The 12,642-nt window shown below is 39.8% G+C and overlaps 1 non-coding gene across 1 annotated transcript; it reads right to left on the bottom strand.

The window, feature by feature from the left end:
• Positions 1 to 1,665: 1,665 nt before the first annotated feature.
• Positions 1,666 to 1,773, bottom strand: LOC130972198 (small nucleolar RNA R71). The gene has a single exon (XR_009083392.1). It is a non-coding gene; the product is annotated as a small nucleolar RNA R71 (small nucleolar RNA).
• Positions 1,774 to 12,642: the final 10,869 nt, after the last annotated feature.

The following is a 12,642-nucleotide window of genomic DNA, read 5'->3' as shown; positions in this document are numbered from 1 at the left end:
TGTTTATGTTCTTCTTGCATTCATTCATGTGTCTTCATTAATCTTCAAGTTGTTCTTGATGATTTCTTTGCTCTGATCTTTAAATTCTCTTGACTTGAGTGTTTTGTTGTTTCTCATATGCATTCTCATTTTGTTAGTGTCAATAGTATACAAACTACTAAGTTTGGTGTCTTGCATGCATTGTTATTTGATTTTAGTTGTATTTTGATTATTCCTCATTATAAAAAAATCCAAAAATATTTTTAATTTGTGTCTTTTCAAGTCAATAATACAGGGAATTGAAGATTCTGAACATACAGCAGAGGAATTATACAGAAAAAGCTGGGCGTTCAAAACGCCCAGTGAGGAAGGCAAACTAGCGTTTAAACGCCAGCCAGGGTGCCTGGCTGGGCGTTTAACGCCCAAAAGGGTAGTGCTTTGGGCGTTAAACGCCAGAATGTGCACCATTCTGGGCGTTTAACGCCAGGATGGCACAAGAGGGAAGATTTTGTTTTTAATGCAAATTTTTTTCAAGTTTTCAAAATCTTTTCAAAATCAAATATTTTTCAAATCAAATCTTTTCGATCAAATCTTTTTCAAAATCAATTTCTTTCCATTTTCAAAGTTACTTGCTAACAATTAATGATTTGATTCAACATTTCAAGTCTGTTGCCTTTTCTGTTGAGAAAGGTTTAATGTTTGAATCATATCTTTCCTTGTTAGCCAAGTCATTAATTTTTAAAATCAAATCTTTTTAAATTGTTTTTCAAATCATATCTTCTCAATCACATCTTTTTAAAACCATAACTTTTCAATCATATCTTTTTGATTTCTAATTTCAAAATCTTTTTCAAAAATCACTTGATTTCTTTCCCACTTTTAGTTTTCGAAAATTATCAATCAATTTTTCAAAATGTTTTTAAAATGTTTTTAATTAATTTTCGAAAATTTCTTCCCCTCTTCTCACATCCTTCTATTTATGGACTAACACTATTCCTCAAGGAAGAATTCGAACTCCATCTCTCTTGATAAGTTCGAATTCTTCTGCTTCTTCCTTCTATTTTTCATTTCCTCTGACACCTCAAGGAATCTCTATACTGTGACATAGAGAATTCCATATTTTCTTGTTCTCTTCTCTTTCATATGAGTAGGAGCAAAGACAAAAGCATTCTTGTTGAGGCTGACCCTGAACCTGAAAGGACCTTGAAGCGAAAACTAAGAGAAGCTAAGGCACAACTCTCTGAAGAGGACCTAACAGAAATCTTCAAAGAAGAAGAACCCATGGCAGCCGTAAACAACAACAATGCCAACAATACAAGGAAGGTGCTGGGTGACTTTACTGCACCTACTCCCGACTTCTATGGGAGAAGCATCTCTATCCCTGCCAATGGAGCAAATAACTTTGAGCTTAAGCCTCAATTAGTTTCTCTAATGCAACAGAATTGCAAGTTCCATGGACTTCCATTGGAAGATCCTCATCAGTTTTTAGCTGAATTCTTGCAAATCTGTGACACTGTCAAGACTAATGGGGTTGACCCTGAGGTCTACAGACTTATGCTATTTCCTTATGCTGTAAGAGACAGAGCTAGGATATGGTTGGACTCACAACCTAAAGAAACCCTGAACTCTTGGGAAAAGCTAGTCAATGCCTTCTTGGCAAAGTTCTTTCCACCTCAAAAATTGAGTAAGCTTAGAGTGGAAATCCAAACCTTCAGACAGAAGGAAGGAGAATCCTTCTATGAAGCTTGGGAAAGATACAAACAATTGATCAGAAAGTGTCCCTCTGATATGCTTTCTGAATGGAGCATCATAGGTATTTTCTATGATGGTCTGTCTGAACTATCCATGATGTCATTGGATAGCTCTGCTGGAGGATCTCTTCATCTGAAGAAGACGCCTACAGAAGCTCAAGAACTAATTGAAATGGTTGCAAATAACCAATTCATGTACACTTCTGAAAGGAATCCTGTGAACAATGGGACAAATCAGAAGAAAGGAGTTCTTGAGATTGATACTCTGAATGCCATATTGGCTCAGAATAAAATATTGACTCAGCAAGTCAATTTGATTTCTCAAAGTCTGTCTGGAATGCAAGCTGCACCAGGCAGTACTAAGGATGCTTCATCTGAAGAAGAAGCTTATGATCCTGAGAACCCTTCAATGGAAGAGGTGAATTATATGGGAGAACCCTATGGAAACACCTATAATTCTTCATGGAGAAATCATCCAAATTTCTCATGGAAGGATCAACAGAGACCTCAACAAGGTTTCAACAACAATAATGGTGGAAGAAACAGGTTTAACAATGGCAAGCCTTTTCCATCATCTTCTCAGCAACAGACAGAGAATTCTAAGCAGAGCCACTCTAACTTAGTAACCATGGTCTCTGATCTAATCAAAACCACTCAAAGTTTCATGACTGAAACAAGGTCCTCCATTAGAAACTTGGAGGCACAAGTGGGACAGCTGAGCAAGAAAATTACTGAACTCCCTCCTAGTACTCTTCCAAGCAATACAGAAGAAAATCCAAAAGGAGAGTGCAAGGCCATCAACATGGCCGAACTAGGAGAGGAAGAAGAGGCAGTGAACGCCACTGAGGAAGACCTCAATGGACGTCCACTGGCCTCCAATGAGTTCCCTAATGAGGAACCATGGGAATCGGAGGCTCACATTGAGACCATAGAGATTCCAATGAATTTACTTCTGCCATTTATGAGCTCTGATGAGTATTCTTCCTCTGAAGAGGATGAATATGTCACTGAAGAGCAAGTTGCTAAATACCTTGGAGCAATCATGAAGCTAAATGACAAGTTATTTGGTAATGAGACTTGGGAGAACGAACCTCTTTTGCTCACCAAAGAACTGGATGACTTGTCTAGGCAGAAATTACCTCAAAAGAGACAGGATCCTGGAAAGTTTTCCATACCTTGTACCATAGGCACCATGACCTTTAAGAAGGCTCTGTGTGACTTAGGGTCAAGTATAAACCTCATGCCTCTCTCTGTAATGGAGAAGCTAGGGATCTTTGAGGTGCAAGCTGCAAGAATCTCACTAGAGATGGCAGACAATTCAAGAAAACAAGCTTATGGACTTGTAGAGGATGTTCTGGTAAAATCTGAAGACCACTACATCCCTGCTGATTTCATAGTGCTAGAGACTGGGAAGTGCATGGATGAATCTATCATCCTTGGCAGACCCTTCCTAGCCACAGCAAGGGCTGTGATTGATGTTGACAGAGGAGAATTGATCATTCAAGTGAATGAAGAATCCTTTGTGTTTAAGGCTCAAGGATATCCCTCTGTCACCATGGAGAGGAAGCATGAAGAGCTTCTCTCAAAACAGAGTCAAACAGAGCCCCCACAGTCAAACTCTAAGTTTGGTGTTGGGAGGCCACAACCAACTTCTAAGTTTGGTGTTGAACCCCCACATTCAAACTCTAAGTTTGGTGTTGGGAGGTTCCAACATTGCTCTGAGCATTTGTGAGGCTCCATGAGAGCCCACTGTCAAGCTACTGACGTTAAAAGAAGCGCTTGTTGGGAGGCAACCCAATGTTATATTTATCTATTTTCCTTTGTTATTTTATGTTTTCTGTAGGTTGATGATCATGAGAAGTCACAAAATCAATTGAAAAAGCAAAAATAGAATGAAAAATAGAAAGAAAAACAGCACACCCTGGAGGAAGACCTTGCTGGCATTTAAACGCCAGTAAGGGCAGCAAATGGGCGTTTAACGCCCAGTCTGGCACCATTCTGGGCGTTTAACGCCAGAAAGGGGCACCAGACTGGTGTTAAACACCAGGAAAGGGCAAGAGGTTGGCGTTAAACGCCAGAAATGGGCACCAGCCCGGCGTTTAACGCCAGAATTGGCATGAAGAGCAATTTTGCTCGCCATTTGGTGCAGGGATGACTTTTCCTTAACACCTCAGGATTTGTGGACCCCACAGGATCCCCACCTACCCCACCACTCTCTCTTCTTCACCCATTCACCAATCACCTCAACACCTCTTCCCCAAAAAACCCTTCACCTATAAAACCCCACCTACCTCACCATTCAAATTTAAACCACTTTCCCTCCCAAACCCACCCTCCCATAACTGAACCCTATCCCTCCCTCCACCCCTATATAAACCCATCTTCACTCCTTCATTTTCACACACCCTAAACACTACTTCTCCCACTTTGGCCGAACCATAAAGCCATCTCCATCTCCTCTATTTCTTCTTCTTCTACTCTCTTCTTTCTTCTTTTGCTCGAGGACGAGCAAACCTTTTAAGTTTGGTGTGGTAAAAGCATTGTTTTTTGTTTTTCCATAACCATTTATGGCATCCAAGGCCAGAGAAACCTCTAGAAAGAGGAAAGGGAAGGCAAAAGCTTCCACCTCCGAGTCATGGGAGATGGAGAGATTCATCTCAAGGGTGCATCAAGACCACTTCTATGAAGTTGTGGCCTTGAAGAAGGTGATCCCCGAGGTCCCTTTCAAACTCAAAAAGAGTGAATATCCGGAGATCCGACATGAGATCCGAAGAAGAGGTTGGGAAGTTCTTACCAACCCCATTCAAACAAGTCAGAATCTTAATGGTTCAAGAGTTCTATGCCAATGCATGGATCACCAAGAACCATGATCAAAGTGTGAACCCGGACCCAAAGAATTGGCTTACAATGGTTCGGGGGAAATACTTAGATTTTAGTCCGGAAAATGTAAGGTTGGCATTCAACTTGCCCATGATGCAAGGAGATGAACACCCTTACACTAGAAGGGTCAACTTTGATCAAAGGTTGGACCAAGTCCTCACAGTCATTTGTGAAGAGGGCGCCCAATGGAAGAGAGATTCAAGAGGGAAGCCGGTTCAATTGAGAAGGCATGACCTCAAGCCCATAGCTAGGGGATGGTTGGAGTTTATCCAACGCTCAATCATTCCCACTAGCAACCGGTCTGAAGCTACTCTAGACCGGGCCATCATGATTCATAGCATCATGATTGGAGAAGAAGTAGAAGTTCATGAGGTTATAGCCCAAGAACTTTATAAGGTGGCGGACAAGTCCTCTACCTTGGCAAGGTTAGCCTTTCCTCATCTCATTTGTCACCTCTATTATTCAGTTGGAGTTGACATAGAGGGAGACATCCCCATTGATGAGGACAAGCCCATCACCAAGAAAAGGATGGAGCAAACAAGAGATCCCACTCATCATGAAATCCCTGAGATGCCTCAAGGGATGCACTTTCCTCCAGAAAACTATTGGGATCAAATCAACACCTCCATAGGAGAATTAAGTTCCAACATGGGACAACTAAGGGTGGAGCACCAAGAACATTCCATCCTCCTCCATGAAATTAGAGAAGATCAAAGAATCATGAGAGAGGAACAACAAAGGCAAGGAAGAGACATTGAGGAGCTCAAGCACTCCATAAGATCTTCAAGAGGAAGAACGAGCCGCCATCACTAAGGTGGACCCGTTCTTTAATCTCCTTGTTCTTTATTTTCTTGTTTTTCGAATTTTATGCTTATGTTTATCCATGTTTGTGTCTTATTACATGATCATTAGTGTCTTAGTATCTATGCCTTAAAGTTATGAATGTCCTATGAATCCATCACCTTTCTTAAATGAAAAATGTTCTTAATTGAAAAAGAGAAGAATTACATGAATTTTAAATTTTATAACAGATTAATTATTTTGATGTGGTGGCAATACTTTTGTTTTCTGAATGTATGCTTAAACAGTGCATATGTCTTTTGAATTTGTGGTTCATGAATGTTGGCTCTTGAAAGAATGATGAAAAAGGAGACATGTTACTGAGGATCTGAAAAATCATAAAAATGATTCTTGAAGCAAGAAAAAGCAGTGAATACAAAAAAAAAGAGAAAAAAAACGGAAAAAAAAGAGGAGAAAGAGAAAAAGAAAGAAAAAGAAAGAAATAAAGTTGTGATCCAAGAGTGTGCTTAAGAACCCTGGACACCTCTAATTGGGGACTCTAGCAAAGCTGAGTCACAATCTGAAAAGGTTCACCCAATTATATGTCTGTGGCATGTATGTATCCAGTGGTAATACTGGAAGACAGAGTACTTTGGGCCACGGCCAAGACTCATAAAGTAGCTGTGTTCAAGAATCATCATACTTAACTAGGAGAATCAATAACACTATCTGGATTCTGAGTTCCTATAGAAGCCAATCATTATGAATTTCAAAGGATAGAGTGAGATGCCAAAACTATTCAGAGGCAAAAAGCGAAAAGCTCCGCTCATCTAATTAATTCTGATCTTCATAGATGTCTTTGGAATTCATTGCATATTCTCTTCTTTTTATCTTATTTGATTTTCAGTTGCTTGGGGACAAGCAACAATTTAAGTTTGGTGTTGTGATGAGCGGATAATTTATACGCTTTTTGGCATTGTTTTTAGTATGTTTTAAGTATGATTTAGTTAGTTTTTAGTATATTTTTATTAGTTTTTAGTTAAAATTCACTTTTCTGGACTTTACTATGAGTTTGTATGTTTTTCTGTGATTTCAGATATTTTCTGGCTGAAATTGAGGGACTTGAGCAAAAATCTGATTCAGAGACTGAAAAGGACTGCAGATGCTGTTGGATTCTGACCTCCCTGCACTCGAAGTGGATTTTCTGGAGCCACAGAAGCCCAATTGGCGTGCTCTCAACGGCGTTGGAAAGTAGACATCCTGGGCTTTCCAGAAATGTATAATAGTCCATACTTTGCCCGAGATTTGATGGCCCAAACCGGCGTTCCAAATCAGCTTAAGAATGCCCGGCGTTAAACGCCGGAACTGGCACAAGAATGGGAGTTAAACGCCCAAACTGGCACAAAAGCTGGCATTTAACTCCAAGAAGAGTCTCTACACGAAAATGCTTCAATGCTCAGCCCAAGCACACACCAAGTTGGCCCGGAAGTGGATTTTTATGTCATTTGCTCATCTTTGTAAACCTTAAGCTACTAGTTCTCTATAAGTAGGACCTTTTGCTATTGTATTTTCATCTTGGGATCTTAGATCATCTTTAGATCTTTGAATCTTTTGATCACGTTTTGGGGGCTGGCCTCACGGCCATGCCTAGACCTTGTTCTTATGTATTTTCAACGGTGGAGTTTCTACACACCATAGATTAAGGTGTGGAGCTCTGCTGTACCTCGAGTATTAATGCAATTACTATTGTTCTTCTATTCAATTCAGCTTGTTCTTATTCCAAGATATTCATTCGCACTCAAGAACTTGATGAATGTGATGATTATGTGACGCTCATCATCATTCTCACTTATGAACGCGTGCCTGACAACCACTCCCGTTCTACAAGCAAACAAGGCTTGAATGTTTATCTCTTGGATTCCTTAATCGGAATCTTCGTGGTATAAGCTAGAATTGATGGCGGCATTCAAGAGAATCCGGAAGGTCTAAACCTTGTCTGTGGTATTCTGAGTAGGATTCAATGATTGAATGACTGTGACGAGCTTCAAACTCCTGAAGGCTGGGCGTTAGTGACAAACGCAAAAGAATCAATGGATTCTATTCCAACCTGATTGAGAACCGACAGATGATTAGCCGTGCCGTGACAGGGTGCGTTGAACATTTTCACTGAGAGGACGGGACTGTAGCCACTGACAACAGTGATGCCCAACATACAGCTTGCCATGGAAAGGAGTAAGAAGAATTGGATGAAGACAGTAGGAAAGCAGAGAGACGGAAGGGACAAAGCATCTCCATTCGCTTATCTGAAGTTCTCACCAATGAATTACATAAGTATCTCTATCCTTGTTTTATGCTTTATTCATATATCATCTATAACCATTTGAATCTGCCTGACTAAGATTTACAAGGTGACCATAGCTTGCTTCATACCAACAATCTCCGTGGGATCGACCCTTACTCGCGTAAGGTTTATTACTTGGACGACCCAGTGCACTTGCTGGTTAGTTGTGCGAAGTTGTGTTTATACCATGGTATTGAGCACCAAGTTTTTGGATTCATTACCGGGGATTATTTGAGTTGTGAAAAGTAGTGATCACAATTTTGTGCACCAATTATTGGAATGGAAATTAAATTAAAAAGAAATAACCCTTGCATTAATTAATCATAAAAATATCTGAATGACAAAATTGAACATAACAAAGAACATGGAAGAATAAAACCAAGTTAACAGAACAAACTAGAATGATGAAGTCTTGATAAGGAAATGACTCTTCTTAATGTTCCAATGCTAAGACCAATTGAAAATTAAAATTCTAAAAACTAGAGAGAAAAACCTAAGAGAGTAAAAAACTAGATCTGAAAAAAAACTTAATGAATTGTCTCTTGTTTCTGCATATTCTCTGACTCTAGTATGCTGTTCCGGGCCAAAAACTGGGCCGAAAACTGGGCTAAAGTCGCTGGTTTCAGATTCTGCAGTTTATGCAGATCGCGCATGTCACGCGATCACGTCGTCCATGCGGACGCGTCGCTGGCGCTTTTCCTCTTCACGCGTTCGCGTCGTCCACGCTATCGCGTTGCTTGTGCTTTTCAATCCGCGCGGCCGCGCAAGCCATGCGGCCGCGTCACTGCGATTTGCGCTCCTTCGCGCGGTCGCGTGAGCCATGCGACCGCGTCACTTTTCGCTGGTTATCTCCTCAAATTCTTGTGTTCCTTCCATTTTTGCTAGCTTCCTCTCTAATCTCCGTCTCATTCATGCCCTATGAAGCCTGAAACACTCGACACATAGATTACGGCATCGAATGGAATAAAGGAGAATTGAAATTAAATAATTAAAGTCTCTAGGAAGCAATTTTCAAACATGTAATAAAATCAGGAAGGAAATCTAGATGCATGCTAAATTGATGAATAAGTGGGTAAGGATCATGACAAAACCACACAATTAAACACAATATAAACTATAAAATAGTGGTTTATCAACCTCCCCACACTTAAACATTAGCATGTCCTCATGCTAAATTGAAGGAGACAAGGAAATAAGTATGAACATGCAGAAACTCATGAAATGCAATGCAATCCTACATATATAAATAAATGCAACTATATGATTATTGTCCACTTGATCAAAAGTAAATAAGCTCTTCAAAACAATTACAAATCAGATTCCACTAATTCTATCATCATATAATAAAACCGATAAAAGTGCAAGAAGATAGCTTATGAAGGCCGGAAACATGAAAATTCAAGCATTGAACCCTCACTGATAAAGTATGTATGCTCTAATCTCTAGTGTATAAGGTAATCACTCTATTCTTCTCTAGTCATGCTTTCTAACTTTTGTTTTTCTCCTAACCAATCAACAACAGTTAATATACCAATGCAAACATCATGAGGTCTTTCCAGGTTGTAATGGGGCCAAGGTGCAGGTAAGGATATATATATATGGCTAAGTGAGCTTTATAAATTGAATCTTTAATTAACCTAAGCTCTCACCTAATATACATATATTCTATATACTTTTAAATTCATGCCTAGCTACCTATAATTCCCTTTTTCAACCCATACTCATGTTTCAACCTTGTATTTTAATTCTATCATATGTGCATTGATCTTTGAATTATGAATTTAACATTGGGGTAATTTTGTCCCCTTATTTATTGATTGAATTTTTTTTCAATAAAGCTTATCAATGCACGTAGATTTTTCATTCTTATATTTTTACATGAGTGGGTATCCAAATTTTCTTTAAATTTTCATGACACATTCCCTTAACAACTTTTGTTCCCACAATTTCCCATACTTAACTAGCACACACAATTCTATCTTAAGCTAACCAAAGATTCAATTTGGGATATGCAATTGTTTTTCAGTTTAAGGTTAGTAATGTGGTACAATATAGAACAATTGGGGTTTTAAAAGCTCAAAGTGGTTAACAAGGGTAATTGAAAAGGGTAGGCTTGATTTGGATAAGTGAGTTTAAACAAATAATGGCCTCAATCATGTGCAAGCATGTAAATATAATAAATATTGGACATATAAGATAAAACAAAATATAGATTACAATCATAGAGAAGTAAACACACAAGAATAAAATAATTATGGTTAAATAATGTAACCATACATAAAGGCTCAAATCTTTCACAGGTTGTGTGTTCTTTAGCTCAAACATCATGTTCCAAATACAACTCAAGCAGATTTATCATGAAAATTTTGAAAAATTAGTGAAATTTTGTTCCAAAGATAGATTTTTAAAAGAAACTTATTGTCTTTTCAATCAAGTAGAACATGCATGCAACTATCCTAACCTATGCAATTTATTTTATTCTATAAAAGAAAGAAAAATCTAACTAAAATATCCTAATTATTGGTGTCAGAGAAGAGAATTTACCTCCGAAAGTCAGGTACTGACCGACCTCCCCACACTTAAGGCTTTGCACCGTCCTCGGTGCCGTTTGTCAGGAACAGGGGTGGGCTGGTAGCAGTATCTCCACAGTCGGGATCATCATGGCTCCCGGTGCTGGTAAAAGAAGTGGAGTCCGGGGTGTCGGAGTCTCTGTAGCGTCCCTTGAGTAGCTCCTTGAGGTGTTTGAATCGGCGCTCGTTACGGCGCTCTCTCATCTTTGCTTTCTATTCATGCTGATCCAACTTTTCAAGTATCTGCTGGAGCAATTTCTCAGTGGTAGATGCTTGTGGTGTTGAAGAAGGAATAACTTCAACCGGCTCAAGAGGCTGGCTTGTAGTGGCTGCTGAAAGTCTGAGGTATTTCCCGTTAGGAACATATTGATCATCCCATGGAAGCATGGCTTTGGTGTCCCCAGCTCTGCAGGAGACTCCGGCTGCTGAGACAAGAGTTGAGACCAAGGCGGGGAAAGGTAAGTTGCCCGCGATTTGTACATGCTCCATGGTGCACGAAATTGTGATCAATACTTTTCAAAACATAAACAATCCCTAGTAATGGCTCCAAAGACTTGGTGCTCACTACCATGGCATAAACACAACTTCGCACAACTAACCAGCAAGTGCACTGGGTCGTCCAAGTAATAAACCTTACGCGAGTAAGGGTCGATCCCACGGAGATTGGTGGTATGAAGCAAGCTATGGTCACCTTGTAAATCTCAGTCAGGCAGACTCAAATGGGTATAGATGATGAATAAAGTAATAAGATAAAGATAGAGATACTTATGCATATCATTGGTGAGAGCTTCAGATAAGCGAATGAAGATGCCTTCCCTTCCGTCTCTCTGCTTTCCTAATGTCTTCATCCAATCCTTCTTACTCCTTTCCATGGCAAGCTTGTGTAGGGTTTCACCGTTGTCAATGGCTACCTCCCATCCTCTCATTGGAAATACGTTCCTGATGCTCTGTCACAGCATCGGCTATCCATCTGTCGGTTCTCAATCAGGCCAGAATAGAATCCAGTGATTCTTTTGCGTCTGTCACTAACGCCCCGCCCTCAGGAGTTTGAAGCACGTCACAGTCATTCAATCATTGAATCCTACTCAGAATACCACAGACAAGGTTAGACCTTCCGGATTCTCTTGAATGCCGCCATCAGTTCTTGCCTATACCACGAAGACTCTGATCTCACGGAATGGCTGGCTCGTTTGTCAGGCGAGCACTCGGTTGTCAGGCGATCAACCATGCATCATGCAATCAGAAATCCAAGAGATATTCACTAAGCCTCAGATGCTTGTAGAACAAGAATGGTTGTCAGTCACCTTGTTCATAGGTGAGAATGATGATGAGTGTCAATCATCACCTTCATCAAGTTGAAGAACAAGTGATATCTTGGACAAAGAACAAGCGGAATTGAATAGAAGAACAATAGTAATTGCATTAATACTCGAGGTACAGCAGAGCTCCACACCTTAATCTATGGTGTGTAGAAACTCCACCGTTGAAAATACATAAGAACAAGGTCTAGGCATGGCCGAATGGCCAGCCTCCCAAGGTGAGTTCAATCATCAAAACATGATCAAAAGACTCTTCTTATTACAATAGTAAAAGGTCCTACTTATAGAAAACTAGTAGCCTAAGGTGTACAAAGATGAGTAAATGACATAAAAATCCACTTCCGGGCCCACTTGGTGTGTGCTTGGGCTGAGCAATGAAGCATTTTCGTGTAGAGACTCTTCTTGGAGTTAAACGCCAGCTTTTATGCCAGTTTGGGCGTTTAACTCCCAATTAGGTGCCAGTTCCGGCGTTTAACGCTGGAATTTCTGTAGGTGACTTTGAACGCCGGTTTGGGCCATCAAATCTTGGGCAAAGTATGGACTATCATATATTGCTGGAAAGCCCAGGATGTCTACTTTCCAACGCCGTTGAGAGCGCGCCAATTGGGCTTCTGTAAGTCCAGAAAATCCACTTCGAGTGCAGGGAGGTCAGAATCCAACAGCATCTGCAGTCCTTTTCAGTCTCTGAATCAGATTTTTGCTCAGGTCCCTCAATTTCAGCCAGAAAATACCTGAAATCATAGAAAAACACACAAACTCATAGTAAAGTCCAGAAAAGTGAATTTTAACTAAAAACTAATAAAAATATACTAAGAACTCAACTAAAACTACTAAAAACATACTAAAAACAATGCCAAAAAGCGTACAAATTAATCGCTCATCACAACACCAAACTTAAATTGTTGCTTGTCCCCAAGCAACTAAAGATCAAATAAGATAAAAAGAAGAGAATATGCAATGAACTCCAAAAACATCTATGAAGATCAGTATTAATTAGATGAGCGGGGCTTTTAGCTTTTTGC

This window comes from Arachis stenosperma, chromosome 3 (genome assembly GCF_014773155.1).
Source record: "Arachis stenosperma cultivar V10309 chromosome 3, arast.V10309.gnm1.PFL2, whole genome shotgun sequence".
NCBI lineage: Eukaryota > Viridiplantae > Streptophyta > Magnoliopsida > Fabales > Fabaceae > Arachis > Arachis stenosperma.
Note: the sequence above shows the minus strand (reverse complement) of the source record. Positions and strands in the feature narration are given on the sequence as shown.